The following is a 9347-nucleotide window of genomic DNA, read 5'->3' on the forward strand; positions in this document are numbered from 1 at the left end:
TTCAATAGACATTTTAAAATAAGTAAATAATATTGCAAAGTAAGAATATGTTGTACAACACAGGGAACAGAGCCAATATTTTATAATAATTATACACAGACTCTAACCTTTAAAATTGTGAGTCACTATGGTGTATACCTGAAAATTATATAACACTGTTCATCAGCTAAACCTCAATAAAAAAAAGAAGGAAGGAAGGAAGGGAGGAAGAAGGAAAGAAAGAAAGAAAAAGAAAGGAAGGGAGGCAGGAAAATGAAGGAGGAAACAAGCAGACAGTGACATGGAAGGAGAAAGCACACAGGGCATCACAAAGAAAAAGGGTATTTTTATCTGTAAGTTTTGGAGGCACAGTTCACCTCTGAAAATTATTTTTGACAGGAAGCACAAGGACATTTCAAAAAAGGGCTTCTTGGTGCTTTCAATGAGACAGGAATTTACAGCTCCTGAGAAAAGGGAGAATAGGTTTGAATTGAAAGATCAAAGATAAAGAAGAGATGCAAAAGCAGCCTAAGAAAGGACTGAGGGATACTGAAGCTCACGCGATGCTAATTAAAAAGTATGACGCAATAGAAATTAAAATACAAGTGGCAGAATCATGGGTAATTTTAATTTTTTTATTCAGGATTTTCTGCATTCTCTAAAGTAACTATTTTTTCATAAATAGGAAAAATAAAAGTAATTAATAATGCAATTGTGCTTTAAAGAGCAATATACTAATGTAATAGAAAACAATAGGAAAAATGTATAACTCAACCTTCCTTTTATCATTGTGTGAGCTCTCGTCCTTATTTCTTTCATATTCATATTTTATATGTTGAAATCGTGCTATAAATACATTGTTTTAATTTATGCTGTTTAGGTATTTATGTTCTTTTTATTTGCTGCATAATCTTCGTAAGTGTTCGTTTAATGGCTGCGAAACATTCTACCAAAAAGCTGTTCGGTCATATGCTCAATGGCTCTTATTGGTGGACATTTAAGTGATTTCCAAATTTTTAAAATATGAGTGATTTAAAATACATACTTTTTTTTCTTGATTTGTTTGTTTGTTTCTTTTTTTTTCTGGTCTTTTTTAGGGCTGCTCCCATAGCATATGGAGGTTCCCAGGCTAGGGGTCCAATTGGAGCTGTAGTCACCGGCCTATGCCACAGCCACAGCAACACGGGATCCGAGCCGCATCTGCAACCTATACCACAGCTCACGGCAATGCCGGATCCTTAACCCACTGAGCGAGGCCAGGGATCGAACCCACAACCTCATGGTTCCTAGTCGGATTCGTTCACCACTGCGCCACAACGGGAACTCCCTGTTTGTTTCTTAATTTAGAATCCCTGTAGTAATTATTTTCTTCTTAGTCCTAAACAAGGACTCTTCTAAATCAGGCATCATTATCATGTTCGCTTTAACGGAAGAGGAAATTCAGCCTTAGAGAAGGTGAGTACTTGACCCCAGGTCCCTCTGTGGACGGGGAGGGGACTGGGTTCACATCAGTCTGTCTGCAGGGGCAGCTCACACAGCCACGTGTCTTTCCAAAACAGGTTCTTGGCAGATTAACGTGTTGCTAATCACCATGGCTGACAGTCCCAGTTCATGGCACCCTTGCCAGTAATGGGGTACTAGTGTTACATTTTTGATGGTTTAAAAAGCAAGGGTGGGATGGAGAGGAAAATACCAAATTTTCGTCCTGATCTTGGCAGGCTACACAAAGGTATTCTTTTCTTTACTGATTATTAAGATTGTATGTACATGAATGTATGTGTTATACACATATACACACAAACACACATGTGTAACACACTCTGTTGTGTATCTGAAACATTAAAATCAACTATACTTCAATAAAAAATAAAAAGAAATAAATTTAAAGAAGATCACAATGAGGCGTTCTCTTGTGGCGCAGCAGGTTAAGGATCCAACGTTGCCGCTGCAGAGGCTTGGTCCACTCTGTGGTGCGGGTTCAATCCCTGGCCCAGGAACTTCCGCATGCTGCAGGCTTGGCCGAAAAAAAAAAAAAATCGCAATGAGTTATCACCTCACACCCATGAGGATGACTACTAGGTTAAAACAAAACAAAACAGAAAATAACAAGGTTTGAAGGGTTAGCAAGAAAGTGGAGAAACCAGAGATTTTGTGTACAGTTTGTGGGAATGTAAAACGGAGCAGCTGCTGTGAAAGCAGTGTAGCATTATAGCAGCTCCTTAGATAAATAAAAATAGAATTACCATATGACCCAGTAATTCTACTTCTGCGTATTTACCCAAAAGAACTGGGAGTTCTCTGGTGGCCTAGCAGTTAAGAATCCAGCACTGTCACTGCTGTGGCTTGGACTGCCGCTATGGCAGGGGTTCAATACCCCGCTCAGGAATTTCTGCATGCTGCAGGCACAGCCAAAAAGAAAAAAAAAAAGAAAAAGAATTGAAAGCAGGGTCTCAGAGAGATATTTGCACGAGGCAAAAGTGGCCCAAGAATCCTTCCCTAGGGGTTTCCCCTTGTGGCTCAGCAGTAACAAACCCAATGAAGGGAGGATGTGGGTTCAATCCCCGGCCTCACGCAGTGGGTTAAGGATCCAGTGTTGCTATGAGCTGTGATGTAGGTCACAGATGTGGCTTGGATCCTCAGTGTCTATGGCTATGGCGTCGACTGGCAGCTGTACCTCTGATTCAACCCCTTGCCTGGGAACTTCCACATGCCGCAGGTGCAGTCCTAAAAAGCAAAAAGGAAAAAAAAAATAGAGGACTGAATAAAGAAAAATGTGATGTATATATACAATAACATACTATTCAGCCCTAAAAAGGAAGGAAATATCCTGACCCATGCCTCAACACGGATGAACCCTGAGGCCATTATGCTGGGTGAAACATGGCAGACAAAAAAAAGACAGACACTGTATGGTTCCATTTATATAAAGCACTGAGAGTACATGGAATCACAGAGAGAAAAAGCAGAATGGCAGTTGCCAGGGGAAACGGGGAGTTGTTTAACAGGGCACAGAGTTTCAGGTGTGCAAGATGCAAAAGTCCTAACAATGTGAAGATACTTGATACCACTGAACGGTGCCCTTACAACCGATGAAGATGGCAATAAGTGGATAAAAATGGGGAAGTACAGGTACGGGAACACGGACCGCAGACACACTATAGGCCAGGCCCTGTGCCGACGCATCTGAAATTCCAGGGCAAGAAAGCATCGTAAAACACAGGCTTCTCTTTTCTTCTCTTCCTTGCACGGCTCCCACAGGAGCTGAAGGAGAAGGAGGACAGTTTAAACCCAGAGAGAAAGAACTCGTCAGTGTTCCAGCGATCCGTGTTTTAACTTCCAAAATAAGCTCTTGATCCCAGATCCAGAAACAAAACTTTTGAGAGCCAGCATTTTTGATATGCAAGAGGAAGGTTTTTAAGAGAAGAAAAGGCTATTAAGAAGCAAAAAGAGCAGGCCTTGGAGGAAGGAGGGCAGAGGATGTGTGCCAGCAGCAGGGGCTGGAAAGGAGACCGCGGGAGACCAGGCTCCCACGCTCCCCCACCCCCCTGGCTGACCAAGCACCTGCAGTTCAGCCAAACTGGAGGGCTGGAACGTTCCACTGCAGGCGTAGAACAGGGAGGTGCAGGGACGAGCCCTGCGGGCCCGCGAAGGCCCACAGGCCGTCCGGATTCAGCTGCAGTGAGTGCAGAAGGCCTTTTGCCTTGAGAGCGGCCAGCAGGTAGCTCCTCCCTCGGGGTAGACGGCGCCCATCTGATCCGCACACCTGCGGCGGGGCTGGTGCTGAGCCCCTTCCACCTGCCTCAACAACAGGCTGTTTTCAGTAGGGGCTGCCCTGTAACAGATCTTGGGCAGAGGTAGGGGCACTGCCATGCCGTCTTGAGAAACGCCATCTCTCACCTGAGAGGAAGTCCAGACACGTGTGCTAGGGAAAAGGGTAACGAAGCAGGCGTCAGAGGAAAACTAAATTGCGCAGAATTTAGAAAGACGTGAGTCTTCCCAGAAAGTGTGCCTTGTGAGGCCAGAATACCTACAATTCAACTGATCTCGTGAAACTACAAAACTTCAAAGATAAAAGTAAAGTGTTAAACTCTAACAGAGAGGAGAGACCAATTACCCATCAAAATGGAGATGGTAGGTTTCTTGCAAGCAGTAGCTGAGGCCAGAAGTCTAGGAAGCCAGAGCTTTCAAGGAGGAGCAGGGGAGGAGGAGGAGGAAGGGGAGATGGGGGAGGGAGGCGCTATTGCCAGCTCTATCGTCAATAAACTATTATCAAGCAGTGAGAACAAAATAAAGCCATTTTTGGTTGTTCACAAACGAAAACAGATCACCAGCAACGGACCTTCACCCAAAAATTACAAATAAATGAAATTCTGCAAGAAGAAAAATCAACCGAAAGGAAGGAATGTGATGATAGGAAGCAATGCTCTTCAAAGCCAATGGTAAAAGAGAGTTATAAATTTAATTAATTACTCGCCAAAAACATAACAACAATATGAATAAGACCCAGTGTTTGCATTAATCAAAAAGGCAGAACTAAAACTCAGGGTAATAATATTAGGGACCCGAGGGAAGAATCTGAAAAAGTTACGTGTGTTAAAATATTTGGTTTTCTTTAGGGGAATAAATATAGATACCGAATTATTTTATATTTTATTAGAATACAAAGTTAAACGTTTATGGTAAAAATTAAAAGATAACTACTAAAATATAAATACAAGCTATAACTTTGAAATTAGCAGCGTGATAAAAGTGAACAAATTTCTTTAATCACAAAAAGTAGGAAAAGAACAGGAGGGTAAAAAAACATGAATAGAAAGTACAAAATAAGATGGCAGAAAAATTTCTGACTATCTCAGATGGACTATATAGTGTCTCTATAATCATACTGAGTAGAAATGAATTGAACTCATTCATCAAATAACACATTATTTAGTTGGATTGGAAAAATGAAAACAAGGTCAATATACATTTTTATATTGTATATTCATGCTTACATGAAACACACTAAAAACAAACAAGGAGTTCCTGCTGTGGCTCAGCAGGCTAAGAACCTGACTAGTGTCCATGAGGATGGGGTTTGATGCCTGGCCTGGCTCAGTGGGTTAAGGATCCAGTGTTGCTGCAAGCTGCAGCCTAGGACACAGATGTGGCTCAGATTTGGAGTTGCTGTGGTGTAGGCTACAGCTGCACCTCCTATTCTACCCCAGGAACTTCCATATGCTGCAGGCACAGCTCTAGAAAGAAAAAGAAAAAAAAAACCCACAAACAGTCAACAAGAATCCAAGAATAATCTGTTAAAAGATATACCAGGAAATACATACTGAAAGAAGGCTAGTGAAAAAATATTTGTACTGATATTAGATAAATATAATTAAGGTGAGAAACGCCTACATAAAGACACATACTCCAAAATAATAAAAGAAAAAATTCTCTAAGAACCAATAGTCACAAACCTGAATGCACCAAAAAACAGAATCTCAAACTATATAAGAAACAGTGTGGGTTTGTTCTTGTCACTTTTGGAGGAATCATGAAACTCTTGGTGACTTTTAAATCCTGTGGTTGTACATACCGTAAGATTCTGGGAAGATTAAGACCGAAGAATTCTTTCCCCCGTATCAGGGTATTTTTCTGCTTTAAACACACAGCAACGACAACAACAAAATAATTGAATAAAGTTACTTAACATAAGAAAATGTTTTTCCTTTTTTTCCTTTTTTTTTGGCCTTTTAGGGCTGCACCTGCGGCATATGGAAGTTCCATAGTTAGGAATTGAATCAGAGCTACAGCAGTGGGCCTACACCACAGCCACAGCCACACAGGGTCCGAGTTGTGTCTGCACCTACACCACAGCTCACGGCAATGGCCAGACCCTTCACCCACTGAGCAAGGCCAGGGATCAAACCCGCATCCTCATGGATACTAGTCAGGCTTGTTACCGCTGAGCCACAGCAGGAACTTCCAAAGAGGTGACTCACCTAACTAGAAATTGGGAGCAGCTCAACTTCCAGCAGCTCCACAAAGCCAGGGTTCTGGGCCAGCGGCCAGGTTATCATGCTTTCTCCTTATGGTCACAGGACGCACTGCTGAAGTGTCAGCCATGATTTCCTTGTTCCCTCTCTCAAAAGCAGGAAAGAAAGCAGAAAGGGCCATGTCTCAGAAGCCTAGACGCAGATTTTCCAGTGTATCCACTGGCCAGCCATGATGAGTCCAAGCGGCTCTTCCAGCCCTGATGGGTCATTCCTAAACCATCTACTGGGAAAGAGCCAGGAGCCATGGGTACCAGGTGGGGTTCAAACCCTGGGGCAGGGAGGGACCCACTTCTTTAAGAACATTCATGCCTGATACCCCAACAAAATCCATTCAAAGGCAGATCAGTGACCGTTCGGAAGGCATGTGAAGGGGTCTACAGGCTTCTGAGAAAGACCTGTTACGGAGGGCTTGTCTTTTGTTTCCTGCCTCCTTGAGGCGGCAGGTGGTGCATCTCACAGCATCCTATTAATCGTTCCATTCTCCATGACATTCTAATTCTCCTAGACATGAAGATAAACATAGATAGCACGACTAACTTAAAGGTATGTTGGAAATGATTCTTCAGAATTCTTAGGGAATGAGTTCAGCTAGCGAATGGCATTTGAGGCTGATCAGTAAGGGCTACTGTCCGTGTGTGTTTATCTAAATTTACTAATAAAATTGATCATTGAAATATTTGTAAATAGTGCCATAAAGAGATTCTGCTTCGGAAATTATGTAAGTCATTCAATGACTAGTGAGAAAACAAAGATTGTGCCCCAAGACGTATCAACCCAGAACACAAAGCACTTTTCAATTCACTCCAACTCCTGTCTTCCAAGGAACCTTGGTCAAAAATCCTGTCTTGGGAGTTCCTACTGTGGTGCAACGGGATTGGTGGCGTCCCTGCAGCACTGGGATGCTGGTTCAACACCCAGCCCAGCACAGTGGGTTAAGGATCCAGTGTTGCTGAAGCTGCAGTGTTTAGTGGTAGCTGTGGCTCAGATCTGATCCACGGCCCAGGAACTGGAACTTCCATATGCCACGGGGCTGCCAAAAAAGAAAAAAGAAAAAAAAAAAAAAAACTCTGTCTTGGCATGTCCTCATCTCAAACACGCATAGGACGGGCCATTGTCTTGCCCTCGAGTTTGTGGTCTGCTGAATAGTAACATCTACTATGTCTGTATAAAATATATACTGTGGCTTTTTAAATATTTACTTGTTTATTTCTTGTCTAACCCTCCTTCACTAAGCTTCATGAGACTGGGACTTGGTTTTGTTCCTCTGGAATCCCCAGTGCCTAGAACCCTGCCCCGGTATACAGCAAGGACTCAATGGTTGAAAATGGATGAACAGGTGCTATGCTGTCACCATCGTGGAGCCTCGGAGCTGCCTGACGCACCACACTGAACGGTAAGAACAGTAACACCAGCCACCCAGGTTCTGAAGCCTAAAACCCAGGATGCCTCCTTTGTTTCACTCTTTCCTTTTGCTGTCTGTACCCTTTACAGTCACTAACCCCCCTTGTCTGTACCTGCACACGCATCCCAAATCTACTCTTTCTCTCCATCTTCATTGCCCTGTCACTCTGGTGCAAGCCAGCATCACTGTTCATTGAGACGCCCTCTGCTCTTGTTGCTCTCCTTCTCGTCCTCCGTCCCCTCTTCTCTACATGCAGTTAAATGTTTAAAAATGTAAATGAGTCACACATTACCCATTTTTAAAAATTACACGATAAAAGAAGTAAACATTCTCACCACCTTGCCTATCATACCCTGATCATGCCCTGATCATGCCCTGATCATACCCTACCCACTGCAGGTAATTATCTCTGTGGTCCAAGTTCTTCCTACCTCGTCCTACTGCTACACCCGCATATACTTGTACATATGCACACACCACGCACGTCCACTTCTTGAAAAATATTGCAACCGTCACATATGCTATGGGACAGCTTTCCCGCCGAGTGTAATAGCCATTCAGTATTTTGACAGTCGAATGAGCAAAACAGGGACGGGTTTCATGTTATTTTTGTCTAAATAAAGCACAATATGGGAAAAGAACGGTGGGAATTTCCATAGATAGAGGAACATTTGGGAAACACAACTTGATCCTGCCCGTGGGATTTCTTGCAGAAAACATCGAGTGTGAGGCAGGTGCTGACAGGAAATGTTGTTCCTCACGCAGCAGAAATTATCACCTTCTCCAGAAATCTCATAGTACATATGATTCGTCACTGCCAAATGACGGCTGTGATTCCTTTTCTCTCCTTTTTTTTTTTTTTTTTTTTAGGTTTTCAGGGCCATACCTGCCACAGCAAATGAAGTCCCCGGGCTAGGGGTCCAACGGGGGCTACAGCTGCGGGCCTACACCACAGCGACAGCCTCGTGGGATCCAAGCCAAGTCTGCGACCCACGCCGCAGGTCACGCGTGGCAGCTCCGGATCCTTAACCCACTGAGCAAGGCCAGGGACGAGCCCTCACCCTCAGGGATATGAGTCAGATTCGTTACCACTGAGCCACAACGGGGAAGGCCCGAGTCCTATGGTTTCTTTACTCCTTAGTCCAGTGCCCATAGGAATCTGATAAATATTTTTCTTTTACACTTTTATTGAAGTATAGTTGATTCATAATGTTGTGATAACTTCTGCTCACAGCAACGTGGTGCGGTTACACATGCACACACAGCCATTTTTCTCAGACTCTTTCCCCACACGGGTTAGTCAGAATTTTGGGTGGAGTTCTCCGGGCTTCGCAGCAGGTCCCTCTTGACCATTCATTCCACAAGCAAACGTGAGCCCACGCCAATCCCCACCCCCATCTATATCTCCCCTCTGATATTTCCTTCTGGCAACCGTACGTTTGTTTTCAAGATCTGTGAGTCGGTTTCTGTTTTGTAAATAAGCCTATTTGTATCATTTTTTTAGGTGCCACACATAAGCGATACCCTATGATGTTCGTCTTTCTTTGTCTGACTCACTTCACTAGTACGATCATTTCTAGATCCATCCATGTTGGTGCAAATAACATCCTATTCATTTTTATGGCTGAGTAATATTCCATTGTATATGTGTACTACATCCTCCTTTTATTTCTTTCCTTTCAGTGCACCCACAGCACATGGAAGGTCCCGGATTAGGGGTCGAACCAGAGCTGCAGCTGCAGGCCTATGCCACAGCCACAGCCACGCCAGATCTGAGTCTCATCTGCAAACTATGTTGCAGCTTGCAGCAACACTGCATTCATTTTTGTGTGTGTCTCTTTTTAGGGTCACCCCCGAGGCATATGGAAGTTCCCAGGGTAGGGGTCCAATCAGAGCTGCAGCACAGCCACAGCAATGCCAGATCCAAGCCATGT

The sequence above is a fragment of the Sus scrofa genome, chromosome 18 (assembly GCF_000003025.6).
Source record: "Sus scrofa isolate TJ Tabasco breed Duroc chromosome 18, Sscrofa11.1, whole genome shotgun sequence".
NCBI classification, from domain to species: Eukaryota; Metazoa; Chordata; class Mammalia; order Artiodactyla; family Suidae; genus Sus; species Sus scrofa.